This window comes from Drosophila sechellia, chromosome X, assembly GCF_004382195.2.
Source record: "Drosophila sechellia strain sech25 chromosome X, ASM438219v1, whole genome shotgun sequence".
Taxonomy (NCBI): Eukaryota; Metazoa; Arthropoda; class Insecta; order Diptera; family Drosophilidae; genus Drosophila; species Drosophila sechellia.
Genome location: NC_045954.1, coordinates 3,772,959 through 3,775,617, shown reverse-complemented (window position 1 = coordinate 3,775,617; position 2,659 = coordinate 3,772,959). Strand labels below are relative to the sequence as shown.

The window sequence follows — 2,659 nt, the reverse complement described above, 5'->3', positions numbered from 1 at the left end:
CTCAAGAGTCCCTAAAGTACCTAGGAGTAATGATAGATCGCAGGCTATCGTTCAAGGACCACGCGAGCTACGCCAGCAAGAAGGCAGCAGTCACAGCCTCTTCGTTGGCCAGGCTGATGCCCAACGTCGGTGGCCCAAGACACCCGGCCAGGAAACTGCTGGTGTCAGTAGCAAAGGCTTCTCTGCTATACGCTGCACCAATCTGGAGCAATGCCACTAGCAGGGGCTCATACCTGAAAGGAGCTCGTTCGGTGCTACGGTCAATGGCCCTCAGGCTCATTAGAGGTTTCAGGACCATATCCGAGGACGCGGCGCTAGCCCTGGCAGGCCTGCCGCCAATTGATCTGGAGATCAAGGCTCTCAGTCTAATGCGAAGCGGCGCTTCCAAGCAAGAGGCACACGAGTGGCTAACAGGTGAATGGCAGAGCAGATGGCAGACTTCGCGTCGGGGGAGGTGGACTCATCAGCTCATCCCTGAGTTGACGGTCTGGGCAGAGTGCCAGCACAAATGCTTGGACTACCACCTAACCCAGTTTCTTACGGACCATGGCTGCTTCCGGGCCTACCTACTCCGGTTCCGTCACGTAGAGTCAGCTCGATGCTTGTTCTGCGTCGACGGTGAGGAAACAGCAGAACACGTGCTAATGCACTGCTCCAGGTTCACGGCGGAGAGGGAGCAGCTAAAGACGCTGTCAGGTACCCCGCTCAGCCCTAGTGGCTTGTTCGCGGCCATGCTGGCGAACAGCGAGGCTTGGGAGCTGGGACACAGCCTTATCATCAATATGATGAAGCGTGTCCGATCAGACGAGATGGCCAACAGAGTGGATGCCTAAGCCCAAACTGGCGCCCTGGGTGACGGCGGGCGAAGAATTCTACTCCAGAGTTCCCGGCTCGTCGTAAAAAATCAACTAAAGGAAGAAGGAGCCGCCAAGGACTACACTGAAGGCAGGGGGTGCGACCTGGCCTCACATCCTGCTCACCGAAGTCATACCTTGACTGGCAGTCCCGGTGAGCGAGTAAGGACTGAAGAGCACGCGGAGGTTTTTGTTTTAGTACGTAGGCATAATTCCAATAGGTCTTATGAATCGTGCATGCCACCTACGAACAGTAGGTGGTATCTTTAGAAGATTTTAATTTTCCTACCGTAAGTCGAATAAAAAAAAAAAAAAAAAAAAAAAAAAAAAATGTACACCTTGTGTGCACGCCAACCAGATCGGTGAGCAGCAAAATAAGATTCCAAATTGCGAAAGCATAAAACATATTCTGCCCCAGCATATTACACACAACCGCATTTCGGAAGGGCAAAGGTGAGTTAGCTCGAGCACACGTACATGTGCAGGTTGCAAACGCAACCAAATGCCTTCAGTGGCTACCATGGGGATTCGATGCACTGGGTACTCAGGATTAAATGTAATAAGTTGGATAAATCATTAATAAATAGTTATTCTTTAAAGTGGCAGGACAACCTGTTTCTAACTTCCATCAATATGTGTTTACATATATAGAATTGGAACTTAAAAATGTATTCAAAATTTAATTCTAATATGATAGTTTTCTTTCCAAAAGTCGACACCACTTCCTTGGCCTGGAAGGGTTTTAAAAAGCCACAGCAACTAGCAGGAGCGCCAGGACAACGACCAGGACAGGGACAAGGACAAGAAGAGGAAGTGGAAGTGGAAGGAGCTGCCGAGGCGACGTAGCAAACGCTTTTGGCCGCACAACGAAATTTGATTTGTATTTCTGTGGTTTACCTTTGCCCCCGCCACGTCTCGCCGCACTCCCCCCGATTTACCATTTTCCATTTTCATTTCTCGACTGAATGGGAGGTAATCGTGAAACGGGAATGGGTATCACTGGCTGGGCATAGTGGTGTCAGTAGTGTCAGTGGCACCTGGACGCGGCTGCTGCTGTCGTAGATGCTGAGGTTAAAATGTAAAATGCACAGAATGGATTGTGCGGCTAACCGGAACAATTAAGGAATTTTCCCCGGACCCGGACCCGAACCCAGTACCAAACCAGAACTGTCCTCACGGAGCTGCAGTTACCAAATTACGAATGCCACATGGAACTGTCTGCCCCATTTGTCCAGGCCCCATTCCATGGAGCATCCGAGGCTGCTCCTCGAAAATGATTAAGTAGATTGCAATGACTAAATTCTGGGCAAGAAGACGACAGGCTGATGACACGACAACAGGACAGCGAAGACGTTCGAGGCGATGGTATGGAAAGTATATAAGTACACAGAGAAACCAGCAGGTATAGGGATATATTTAAAAATAGCAAATCGCAATAGGATCAGTGAAATGTGCCAAAATAAGCTAATGGATATAAAACTTAAAAATGTATATATATCTATATATATTATATATACTTATTCTCCGATTCCTTTGGCCATTTCTCTGCGTGTTGGGGCTGAATGCTTTGTCCTGTTGGCTTTTGTTTCTTGGCCAAATATGTCTTGCATACGAAATTTCCATAAGCCCGGCGATGGCTTCTCCACTTTTGCCCCGGCCATTTCATCGATATCAGTGCAGGAGAACTGAACTGCAACTCCGGTAGTCTTTGGAGTGGTAGTGCCGCGGTGGCCAAGAGTTTTACGTGTGTACCTCAACAACGTTGAGGTTGGCACGGAAATAATTGAAAATACGTGTTTGGGTTT

At 48.7% G+C, this 2,659-nt stretch overlaps 1 long non-coding RNA gene across 1 annotated transcript; it reads left to right on the top strand.

Annotated features, from left to right (window-relative positions):
- The first annotated feature begins 1,172 nt into the window (after nucleotides 1-1,172).
- Nucleotides 1,173-2,382, top strand: LOC116802100. Its single transcript, XR_004362470.1, has 2 exons — nucleotides 1,173-1,307; nucleotides 1,567-2,382. It is a non-coding gene; the product is annotated as an uncharacterized LOC116802100 (long non-coding RNA).
- Nucleotides 2,383-2,659: the final 277 nt, after the last annotated feature.